This window comes from Orbicella franksi, chromosome 3 (genome assembly GCF_964199315.1).
Source record: "Orbicella franksi chromosome 3, jaOrbFran1.1, whole genome shotgun sequence".
Classification (NCBI taxonomy): Eukaryota; Metazoa; Cnidaria; class Anthozoa; order Scleractinia; family Merulinidae; genus Orbicella; species Orbicella franksi.
In genome coordinates, this window is record NC_138147.1 from 16,796,120 (window position 1) to 16,808,361 (window position 12,242).

At 38.3% G+C, this 12,242-nt stretch overlaps 1 long non-coding RNA gene across 1 annotated transcript; it reads right to left on the reverse strand.

The window, feature by feature from the left end:
• Positions 1–1,950: 1,950 nt before the first annotated feature.
• On the reverse strand, positions 1,951–11,400 carry LOC145481586 (uncharacterized). The gene is made up of 3 exons (XR_014048661.1): positions 11,313–11,400; positions 11,172–11,224; positions 1,951–2,700 (listed from the first exon to the last, which is right to left on the reverse strand). It is a non-coding gene; the product is annotated as an uncharacterized LOC145481586 (long non-coding RNA).
• Positions 11,401–12,242: the final 842 nt, after the last annotated feature.

Here is a 12,242-nt window from a genome sequence, read left to right on the forward strand (position 1 = left end):
CAAAATCCGTTTTCGGATTCTTTCGGATTTAAGAATTTAATCTTAGATTTTCTTAAAGAAACGTACCTTTAGTTTTCATAAGCAGCTCGTTTCTTGTGTCAATGTACGTTCACATATACGTCTTTTCATCATTTCAAAACGCACGAAATGTATTACCTAAGGGTCGTCACGCAAAGGAGCAAGCGTAACAAAATGTCGCGTTCAGTTGCGTGACAATCTTTACGCTATTCTCATTTCCGGTCATTTTGGAAATCTACTCACTGATATAGTAAGGAGAAAAACTGTCCACCTTTGGGACTGGCTCAGAGTACGTTTTTCAAAAACCTCTCCACTATTAAAAATTCCACTGTGGGTTCGTCTTTAAATATATCGTGTGTAGACCCGAGAAAAATCGAAACCGGAAACGAATTGAATATTTTTTGGCGCTTTTCCTGCTTATATAACCTATCAAGGGAAATCAAAAAGGCTCTGAAAGAAATTAGTTGCGCGCGCGTCAATTGAAGAACCAAAACAAACCGATCGTATCCAAACAAACTTTCGCTCAAATTTTTTGCCTGTAACTTTTAGTGTAGGATTTCCAAACTAGGTAGTATCAAGAAAATCATTCGAGATTGCAACAAAATTGCTGTCAAAGTTACAATAATAGTTATAATAGTTTTGAAAACAACTTCGGCTCGAAATCGTAGAAACAAAATATGCCAATTTTTCCCCGCAGTAGGCACGCATCGCATAACGTTTGCTTTGTGATCAATAGTTGTTCACATTGCCGTTTTCTCTAGGGTTATAAAGCGCTCTAAATCCGCTGAAAAGGTCAAAAGAACTTAAGGTTTTTCCTTTCATTCCCAAGAATAGACTCTGCCCAAAAAACAGACAAGGAAGAAAAACATGCATTTCTAAGACCTATTTTCTTATAACGATTTGCAGTCGCTTGGAAAAATTGTAACTAAAAGATTTGAACTCTGCTTTAGCTAAGGTTTTAAACTCCAAGACAAATACTTAGGAAATTGTACTTCTCGTCTTACATGACATTGTTACGTTCTTTTAGTCACACAAGATAAATAAGTCACGCAATAAAGGGATTTGCTGATTTAAATGTTTTCAAAACCGTCGTGCAAAGGCAAGGATCTCGGAAAAACAAAAAACCTTCTGCTGCAATCTTGAATGAGCGTTTGTTGAAGAATTTAATGACATCCGATGATACGGCCTTTTGAAAACGTACATACAAATGTTTACAGTAAAATGAAATGTCGAATCACCCAACGGGCGACCTCCCATGATTTTTGCAAAACTGATGAAGTGCTTAGGACAGCATAATAATTTGGCTACACAAGACAATTTTGACGACTTTAAAATAGAATCGTATAACAGACTCAAGATGGTCACTTTACACAAAGTGGTCGCTTAGTGAGGTTCGACTGTCCAATGGAATGCAGACATGTAATGTACTGTACTGAGATCACCTCATTAAATTGTGTGATCTCTGCAAATATTGTAGATGGCTTACAGTCTCTCTGTTTCCTAACACGACCTTAGCAGGAACACAAGACTAAAGAATCACAAGCAAAGCCAGTGCCTTGGCAACCCTGAGAATGAGCTTCCAAGGCCACTTACTTTGCCCATGATTCTTTAGATTCATGTCACTTCCAAAGACCTCTGAGAAACCAAAGAAGCTGTAAACAGCCCACAGTGCACAAACATCACATGTATAGACAGAAGCTCTCTATAAATCTTGAAATTAAAATTAAATTTGTCTGTAAGTTTGCCAATCAGTTGTCTGTCTGCCTGTCAGTTGTTCAATCTGTCTGTCATTCCATCAATCAGACAATCAACCAGTCAGTTTATCATTCTGTGTGCCAGTCTTCCAATGAGTCAGTCAGACAGTAAGCCAGACAATCAATTAGTCAGTCGGTCATTCTTGCATCAGTCTTTCAGTGAGTAAGTCAGTCAGTGCCATCAGTCAGTCCGTCAGTCAGTCAATCAGTCAAAGAGACAATCAATCACACAGTTCCGTCATTCCATGCCTCAGTATTTCAGTCAGTTAGTCAATTAGTCAGCCAGTCAGCCAGTCAGCCAGTCAGCCAGTCAGTGAGTTTGTCAGTCAGTCAGACCATCAGACATTTGATCAATCTGTTAATCAGGCAGTCATTCAATCAATCAGTCGGTCAGTCCATCATTCCATGTGTCAGTCTTCCAGTCAGTCAGTCAGTCCCTGAGTCAGTCAGTACATCTGTCATTCCTGGCATCAGTCTTTCAGTGTCGGAGTCAGTCAGGGAGTTCAGCAATCAGTCAGTCAGTTAGACAATCAATCAGTCAGTCTACATTCTGTCAGTTTTGTCAGTGGATCAGTAAGTCAGTCAGTCAGTTAGTCAGTCCATTATTCCATGCATCAGTCTTTCAGTCAGCCAGTGAATTAGTCAGTCAGTCAGTCAGTCAGTCAGTCAATAAGTCATGATGGGCTTGAAACTGTACTTCTAAAAAACGTTTTATATGAGAGTTCTTCTATTCATTGTGCAAATCAAGCACAGAAGAATACAATGTACATTGCAAGGCTGAATTCAGTTAATCAGGACAGAACTTGGCTTATTAAAGAGTTATGTTTACCCAGCTCCCCCAAGAGATGGATTGCAAAATAAGACATACAGCCCTCCTAAAGATGACTGCTTGAAGCTTTGGTCCTCTTTGTCCCAGTTGGCATCTGATCTGGAAAAGAAAGATTAACTTCTTCCAGTGTCAAGTTAACATTAATATTATAAGAGACTGTAATAACCGACATGTGCTTAGACCCATCTTTTAGTCTTTCCAACAATCAGTTATCAGTTCATAAATCTGTCAATAATTCTATCAGTCAGTCAGCCAGTCATCCAATCAGTTAGCAAGTAGCCAGCACAGCAAGTAGTTACACATTTTGGGGGCACAAGAATCAAAGGGAGAGCCTGGGCCTGGCACTCCCTTATATGAGCTATATATTTGGTCTGAAATAGGATATTGATTTTGGCCATTTTGCTCCAATATGGGGCATTGTTTGTGCACTCTAGCCTCAAATTGGGTATGTTTTTTCAGAAGAAGCTACATTGACATCTTCAGCTTTATCAATAAGACCATCAACAAAAGCCCTTCCCATAAACAGTTCTTAAATAACCTTTTCTAAATAATCGTTCTATTTTTACCCCAAGTAACTTATTATCTAACCAAGCAAAAGTTGAAAAGAAGTCTATAAATTTGACCATTTTCATGTGAATGTCCTGAAAAGACGTTTGAAGTTACTTAGAAGCATGTCTTATTTGTTTATGTCTGTTAGTCTTGCGTAAAACATTGTCTAGACACAAATAAATGAACAAATGTCACTGAAATAATCAGAATCATAGGCCAATGCAGTGTGCACACGCAATCACCGGCCCATCTCAGAAGTAAAAATTTCTGCTTTTTCATGCTATTTTCTAAACCAAATAGAACATGGTGTGCCTATGTCAGCAGTAAATATTGGGGGAGGGTGCAGGGGGTGCGCACCACCATCCCCTGAGATGGCATGTAGCTTTCTAGTATAACTTGTATTCTGCAGTCAGTTATGCCATTCCTTAGTGGTGCACCCCTCCTAAAAAAAATCCTGGATCCACCCCTGTATGTTTTCAAAGAAAATAATCCACTTTTGAGGTCTAGAAAACTGTTGAATACACTCACACTCTGCTATTGCATCCACTAGCCGTTTTTCTAGACCTCTATGAAGCCTGTATTATTTTTTACAACAACACAGAACACAATCCACTAATTTGTACATTATACATTTGGGAGAGTAGAGAGCAGTTGAAAAGCTGGTGTTGCTCCAAGGTATGGGTCAAATAACTCTTTCACTTTGTCTACACTCTCCAAACTCCGCCTAAGGCTTTCCACCAGTTGCTCAGCACCTTTTTGGCAACTTCTTGTACTTTGAGCAACTTTTTTTGTATCAAGCAACTTTTTGCATTGTGTGGTTCCAGAAAATATCCATACCCCCAACCATGGAGGGAACTGGAAATTCTGGAGGGGTGGAGGGAGGGGGTCAAAGACCCAGGAAATTCCAGAAGGGAGGGGGGTTGGAAGGTCAATTTAGTTTCCAGATGTCCTTTGATTCAATATGGATTCAAGTATCAATCTACAATCCTGGTCAAAAGTGTTGGGACAGTTCATGGCAGATGACTTCACAGGCAGCCTCTCTTAAGGCCAAGACCGTGCAAGCCTGCCTACCCCCCTACCCCCTGTCAATGTTGGTAAAAATCGTGAAGGAAAAAACCCTTGACAATAGCTTCAGAATAGCCATGTTTCAAGAATAATTGTTCGCCTCCTAGAACAGCATTCTCAAACTAAAGAGACAATAAGATAGATATTCACATCTTATTCCCATAATAACGATTTTTCAGCAATCACGTTCGGTTCCAACACAACTGTCTAATTACTTTATATTGTCCCTTTTTCTTTTTTTCCAACATCCGATCTAGTCTTCAGAATAGCTTCATTTTCTTGCAACATTGCTAGGGGGAGGGGGGTCAATTATACTTGCTTCTATTCATCTTTTGTTCTAAAACGTCAAGGACATAGCATGCAAAAAGGGTAGGTGTCCCAACAACTTATGGCCAGGATTGTAGCTGTTCAAAAATCCTTTCTCACCTCCTAAGTAGATCTTTCACATGGAAAAATACTAGCTTGAATACTTGTACTTGAATCACATTATATTAATAAAATTTTCTTTCTTCAAAAAGCACTTTGGAAGTCTAGTCTAGTTTGTTTTTGCATCGGCCTTCGAAGCTTTGGACTGGCAGTTGATTTCTTTCATGAAAATTTAGTTTCTTCATAAATGTTAAGGTAGAAATGATGTTAAGATTACAAAAACTTGAGAATGTCTTATTTTTGTTTATCTCTGTCCTTTTGTATGTAATTTTGCTGTAAAATTGGATTTTGTCGCAACTGTGTTAGCGATCATGTTCACGATAAAAGTACGGTGTCCATTTCATCCACACTCATCTTATCAGTCCTTCAACAGAAATTGCACCAAATTTACTAAGTGAATAGTCATATAGGTAGGTAATTTGACAAGTTACCATTCCATCTATCCTCTTTTAAAGCGTGTTAAAATAAATTGCTGTATGTTTTCTTTGTGTGTGTGTCTTCAGATGTTACGATCGAATCAAGGATAAACAGCAGTGACGTGCAATGCAGACAGCTAAGTGTTTGGAGTGTTTACTCTAACTTTACATACTTTCTTGCCCAAACTATTTTTTTAGAGGGTATGGAAGGTATTTTCCATTCTAGGGGGCTTCACGGTACTCTCCCATCCTCTGCAATTTCCATGATTTTTCTACTTGGGCCCCCCTACCCCTTGGAAATTCCATGGCCATAAATAACAAGACTTAAGCTATTTATTTCTCCTAGGTAGTGTAATCAGGAAAAAATAACCATTTTAATTGATTTCGGTTGCTTAAATTTTACATTTTCCTTTCTCTTAAAAAAAGGATTTGTGTTGTTTCATGTTCTCTCACACACTGTCTACTAAACACAACGTCTGAAGTTTGTCATAAAAAAAAGAAAGAAACAACCAACAGTGTTTCACTCATGTCCACTTCATGCTTGCCCGTCAGGCAACCTGTGATAATAAGGCCCTACACCGACCGATCGTTTCAGTAGTCCCGGGCTATCCAACAGCCATTTTGTCACGTCCTGATTCTGAGCAATTTCTACTTTTCTATCAATTCTGAGAAATCGGAGCAGCTTTTAGTACTTAAATCAGCCTTGCTTCCATATTTCACAATGCTTTAGCAGACAATTTGTTTAATTTCCTGTGAAAAAGAAGCAAATACCCTCCCCTGGGGCAGATCATGGGTGCAAGATGCATGCTGTCGGACAACTAGGTCAGCAGTTTTTTTTTAAAAAAAATCAAAATGGGGGATGAAGATTCACATCTGACTGACTCAAGTGCCTCAGGTGAAGAATTTTTACAAGATCAACATTAATTATGGAAAGCCATAACTTTCTTATGTGGTTGTTTATCATTTGGTGTGGTTTCTTCATTATGTGTTGTAGTTACTTCATTATGTTGTGTGGTTTCCTCATTATGTGTTGTAGTACTCCATTATGTTTTGTGGTTTCTTCATTATGTCCTGTAATGTAGTCCTGACGTGATGTGTTTTTATCATGATGTGGTGTGATAACTTCATTACGTGGTGTGGTTTTATTGTGATGTACTGAGGTTGTTAAGTTGTCTTGTGCTCTTATCATGATGTAATGTGGTTACGCTGTTATGTTGTCTGGTATCTTTGCTATGTAGTTTGATCATTACGTGATGTGGATCTGTCTTTATGTCTTCTTCACCTCACTTCCAATACCAAGCTCTAGTACCCAGGCTTCACTCGCTATCACGAACTGGTGAAACCGGTTTTTAGATGGGTCCCAGTTCCTTCTCTTCCAAGGTGTTAAAGACAACAAAATGGCGGGAACAAGAAACAACACTTTTGTTTTTTATATGGGAGTAAATTCAATTAGAGCTGACAAGTTATCAGTTATTGTTCCCAGGATATTAAACACATTTCTGGACAGTTTTTACGTCTCTGCAGTAGCAGTTTATTTTTATTTGATGGGCATTTTATAACATTCTGTTCAGTCCAATATTTTTAAAGGTAAAAAGTATCAAATCTGCTCAAATGTTCTTTGAAGACTGCGTGGCACCAAGTTAAAGTGCAATTTAATTAAATCAGACTTTCAAGGTGTCAGAGAGGTTTTTTTCTCTTTCTTTCTATTTTTGGTGAAGTAGTGTTGTTGTGTTGTGTTGTGTAAAAAGAGTAAACTTACGACTCCTATAAAATGCGAAAAGGTCTCTTAACTTGAGTATTTTCGAGCAAAAATTCCTCTTGGGGTTGGAACGGCTATGTTATCGGTGAGTGAGGGAGTTATGCATGTGCATGTGTCACACCAATCACAGTGTGGGTTTTATCAAAGAAAGAATCTAAGAAAAAAAAATAAGATGGTATCTACATTAATCTGGAGACGTGTCAGATTACTGTAGTTTGTTCAGTCAAACATTTTATGGCTTCCTATTTAGCTATCTTACCATTACCGATGTAACATCGTATGTACATTATAAATTCCCAGTTTCTTTCTTGCTGTACATCGCAACCAAAAAAACTTGTCAAATTAACCAAATCAATACTGTAAACAGCTCCATGAATGCTCCTATCTCCAAGACTTCACAAAAAAAAATAATAATGCTTGCACGCCTTGCGTGCCTATGTTTTAGTTTAATTGAGGACAAAGTTATTTAACAACACTGGTTGTTCTACAAAATTGCCCAAAAATGCTTCGAAATCGTACTTTTTTTGCACTTTTGCATGAGACCAAATGAAGGAAGAGAGCAACAAAATTTTTGTTTGTTTGTTTTGGAGCAACTTTTGAGCAACTTTCGTAACAAAAACCAACTTTTGACTCTTTTTGCAACTTTTCAGCAACTTTGTGAGAAACTGCAGGCAAGTTTTTGGGAAATCTTGAGCAATTTGTCGAAAGCTCTAACTCTGCCTACATCCAAAATGCGAAAAAATCACTCAAGCAGGAACCAAATGTAAGCCAAGACAGGCATGCATTGTGCGGTTCCAAAGATATCCATAACGAGGGGAGTGAATAGGTTTTCGGATCAACGGATTTGGCCTTAAAAAGAGTACAGACTGTAGATTTTTGCGGTAAATCAAGCAGATTCATGGATTTTAAAAACACAGTGGAATCATGGATGAGCTGTGAATTTTGGCGCGGATTCCGGATTGTACCTGTCTTGATGTTCAGATCTTGGGTCCTAAATGAAATTTGGATCATAGATCTTTTTTCAGCCTTGGTCGGTATGTTAATGAGTTCATTCAAATTATTTCTCTTTTCAACGAAGCTCATTTAAAATTAGGTGTGAGACTGTTATGGGAATATTGTACTGAGTAATAGTCATCAAGCATGTTGAGTATGTTGCCTTCTTTACTATTGGGGAAAATTAACAATGGCATTCACATTTACCAGTTTACCTTTGAACTTTTACACTTCTGTTTCCAGAGGTGGTTGTGGTTTCGGATTTGAACAAAAATATTGGCAGATCGATGGATTTGGCGAAAAAAAGGCATGGATCAACGGATTGGCATACCCCTATTCACCCCACCTCCATAACCACCATATGGAATGTCCTAGAAATGTTGAGCAAATGGTGTGGGAGGGTCTTCATTGACTTATCTCACTAAGAACCCTTACTATATGCTTGACCAGTAGTAGTGACAATTTTGATTTTTCAAAACAGGCTCATCTTTACCCACACAAGTACGGCAGTACATATTATGCTAGTAATACAGTATATATACTGTAAGGTTTTAAGCCATTAACACCGTCTGATTTACACAACCACTATAATACCGACGCTAATAACACGCCATTAGTTATTGGCCTAAAATGTTACAGTATGTAATGAGTGTGGTTCCAAATTAAGCCATTAGTTATTGACCTAAAATGTTACAGTATGTAATGAAGGTGGTTCCAAATTAAGCTGTTAGTTATTGGCCCAAAATGCTACAGTATGTAATGAGTGTGGTTCCAAATTAAGCTGTTAGTTATTGGCCTAAAATGTTACAGTATGTAATGAGTGTGGTTCCAAATTAAGCTGTTAGTTATTGGCCTAAAATGTTACAGTATGTAATGAGTGTGGTTCCAAATTAAGCTGTTAGTTATTGGCCTAAAATGTTACAGTATGTAATGAGTGTGGTTCCAAATTAAGCTGTTAGTTATTGGCCCAAAATGCTACAGTATGTAATGAGTGTGGTTCCAAATTAAGCTGTTAGTTATTGGCCTAAAATGTTACAGTATGTAATGAGTGTGGTTCCAAATTAAGCTGTTAGTTATTGGCCTAAAATGTTACAGTATGTAATGAGTGTGGTTCCAAATTAAGCTGTTAGTTATTGGCCTAAAATGCTACAGTATGTAATGAGTGTGGTTCCAAATTAAGCTGTTAGTTATTGGCCCAAAATGCTACAGTATGTAATGAGTGTGGTTCCAAATTAAGCTGTTAGTTATTGGCCCAAAATGCTACAGTATGTAATGAGTGTGGTTCCAAATTAAGCTGTTAGTTATTGGCCTAAAATGCTACAGTATGTAATGAGAGTGGTTCCAAATTAAGCTGTTAGTTATTGGCCTAAAATGTTACAGTATGTAATTAGAGTGGTTCCAAATTAAGCTGTTAGTTATTGGCCTAAAATGTTACAGTATGTATTAAGTGTGGTTCCAGATCACGCCATTAGTTATTGGCCTAAAATGTTACAGTATGTAATAAGTGTGGTTTCAAATTAAGCCAATAGTTATTGGCCTAAAATGTGACAGTATGTGATGAGAGTGGTTCCAAATTCAGCCATTAGTTATTGTCCTAACATGTTACAATATGTATTAAGTGTGGTTCCAAATTAAGCATTGAGTTATTGGCCTAAAATGTTACAGTATGTAATGAGAGCAGTTCCAAATTGAGCTGTTAGATATTGGCCTAAATTGTTACGGTATGTAATGAGTATGGTTCCAAATTAAGCCATTAGTTATTGGCCTAAAATGTTACAGTATGTAGTAAGTGTGGTTCCAAATTAAGCCGTGAGATATTGGCCTTAACTGTCACAGTATGTGTTGTTGTGGTTCCAAATCACACCATTAGTTATTGGCCTGAAGTAATTAACGACATCTGCTGCAAAATCTGTAATCTGAAGATCCCGGTTTTTAGTTCTAATTTTGAAAGTTTGCTTCGTTAACACCTTACAAGCGAAATGAAAAGTTTCAATAGTTTGAGTGCTTTGAGGGTAATGGCAGGGCTGAATCAAAAAATTACACTCAAAGTGTACTATTCGTCTTCTTCAGTTTTGTGGAGTTATGTTTAGAAAACAGCAAATAGCCCCTTTCATTCCTGATATCAAGAAGCAAAACTTCCCAAACCCTATCTCCCTGCAGTATGTGTAAAAGTGCTGTGCAGGGTAGAGGGAAATTTATTGGGTAATTTCTGTTTACCATAATTGACTCGGGTAAATGAAACCTGTCATAGTCCTCCCTAGCAAGAAAGAGACACAATCACACATCTTATCCACTGTTTATTATTTAGTAAAGTGCCTTCCCAACCCCCACACTTTGCAATATTATCCATGCACAGTAACTTGCACTGAATATTGTTTCAATTCAGTAGAAGTTACTGTGTTGGGGGTGTCATCCATTGTTAGTATCGGGTTCTTTATTCTTTGCTCCCTCTTACGTCTTGCCCTGCTCAATCCTGTCCTAGAAGTTTCCATTTTCTATTAAAAACTGGGGTTTGTTCCCCCAAACTTAATATGGGGGGTGACAACTCTACCAAGACCTGTTTCGGGAGAAAAACAAAATTTTTCCAGGAATCAGGAGACTCTGGAATTTTGCCGGGAAATATGACATAAAGTAGTTGCAGAGAAAAGTGGGATGTTGAACAAAATTTGTGTTTCAATCAGTTAAGAAATCTGGAGGAACTTCCAGATGTCTGGGAGGACTTTAGCTATACATAGTGTTGATCAAATAACGTTTGTTAGAGTTGTTAACCCTACATACTTATTCAGGACAGCTCAACCCGCTACATTGACAATGTGTACGAAGCGCTTGCTTGGTACACTTCTTGGTCAAGTCAATTGGATGGTTTGACACCATCTTTGATCAGGGTATCAAGGCCTTGTTTTCCCCTCTTGGCCTTTTCAGTCAGTTGTGATTTACTACTTTTGGATGTCAATCTTTAGCTTGATTGGAGTCAGCTAAAGTACTTGAATTACTGATCTAACAAACGAAACATCCGAACGAACATTTTAGGCCAATAACTAACGGCTTAATTTGCTAGTCGGTAAATTCTAACATTTTAGGCCAGTAAATACCGCACCGACCGTGGTTAGTAGCTTAAAATGTTACAGTATATATACTGTGATAACAACATACTAAGCCGTTGTCTGAACGCCCCACAAGTACTACGTTGCAAGTTTGTCAGTTCATGTCCCTCTAACACGGTAGAAAGCCAGAATAAATTATGATGGGTTTTACATGCAACGTTTATGTGCTATCTTATTATCTATTCTAGCATTTATTACATCAAACTGCAAGGAAATCACAGTGTAACTAAACCAATTTACAAGCTAATTCAAGCTTACCTTCAGAAGTTGTCAACAAACAGGCAGCCGTCTCCATATTCCATCTCCTGACTCTGAGAAGCGAAAATGTAAAGCAAATTAGCTTACGTCTCACATTAAGTAACATCGCTGGTTCAAAACGGCTTTAAACAAAGAACAAACCTGTGAAATTACGAAAAACTCAATTTCCCACCATTTTTCTTGCACACGTGCCAAAATGGAGGAGACGAACTACGCGCGCAAAGATCACTGGGGAATACCCAGGAGGAGGGGCAGGGGAGGGGAGCCAAAAAAACGTTTTTTGGGGATCTCAGCATTTCCAACAATTTAATTGATGATTGCAACAGGCTAAGCTAAAGAGGGCACAGAAAGACTTTACATCTTAATTGAATATTGCGTCCAATTAAACTAAAAGGATTTGGAGATCTCAAGGACTCAAAAGAAGATCAGGGTATAGCTTATGTACTCGTACACCACTTTTCCCGCTTTTCGCCGACGAAACGCCGCCCAGGGATGAGGACCCCGCGTCATGACGTCACTATCAAGCACGTGGAGCTTTATATGACTACAATAATGTACTTCGTAGAACGCACACATATTGTCAAAAATCGAAGTTGAATATCGCCCCTACAACGCACTGCGACGATGAACCACCACAAAAATAAATTTTGTGCGTTTTATTTAGTTATTCAGCAAAGCAAGAAAAAAATTCAGCAAAAGACGTTTTCGGCTCATCTTCACCGTAAATTCTAAAACTAAATTACCTGACGTTTACGGTTAGCAAAGGGCGAGTGTTAAGGAGGGGAAGGTAAGTTTTGCACAACGCACAAAAAAGACTCAACATAGCTGCTGTCTTGCTTGCAATATATATGAACGCAAAGGATAAATCTTCAAGTTTTTTTCTTCCTTATCAGTACAGGCATATGGTATATATGTGGTATGGGAGACGCTAGAAAGTTGCACATTCACATCTCATATGTAATAAGCGCCAAGAGAGGTTTGCAAAAATCCCTGTGGAAGACAAGCTAATGCTGGGAACTCATGGGAACACATGGGTCAGGGGTGGGGCGGGGGCTTCCCGTATGAAAAGGT